We start from the raw sequence: 314 nt of genomic DNA, 5'->3' as shown, positions 1-314 counted from the left end.
CGCCCCTCTGGGCTCCCGGGGGGGTCGGGGTGCAGGGAAAGGGCTGGGGGGAGCCGGGCCCGGGAGCTTTGGGGGGCTGGGGAGCCAGAGCTCCCCCGGGTCACCCCCCCCTCCGAGATTGTCACGGGGGGCAGGGGCCCTGCCTCCCCCTCTGCCCCGGGGTTTGGGGGGGGCCTCAGGGACCTCACTGAAGGTACTGGGGTGCTGGGGACCCCCAACTGTGCCCAGCTCAGCTCCCTGTATTGTCTCTTCCCAGAACAAAGGTCCCACTCCTGGGATCCTGGCCTGGTACTGGAGGGCGGGGGGCACAGGGA

Source organism: Egretta garzetta, unplaced genomic scaffold (assembly GCF_000687185.1).
Source record: "Egretta garzetta isolate BGI_Z169 unplaced genomic scaffold, ASM68718v1 scaffold4, whole genome shotgun sequence".
NCBI classification, from domain to species: Eukaryota; Metazoa; Chordata; class Aves; order Pelecaniformes; family Ardeidae; genus Egretta; species Egretta garzetta.
Note: the sequence above shows the minus strand (reverse complement) of the source record.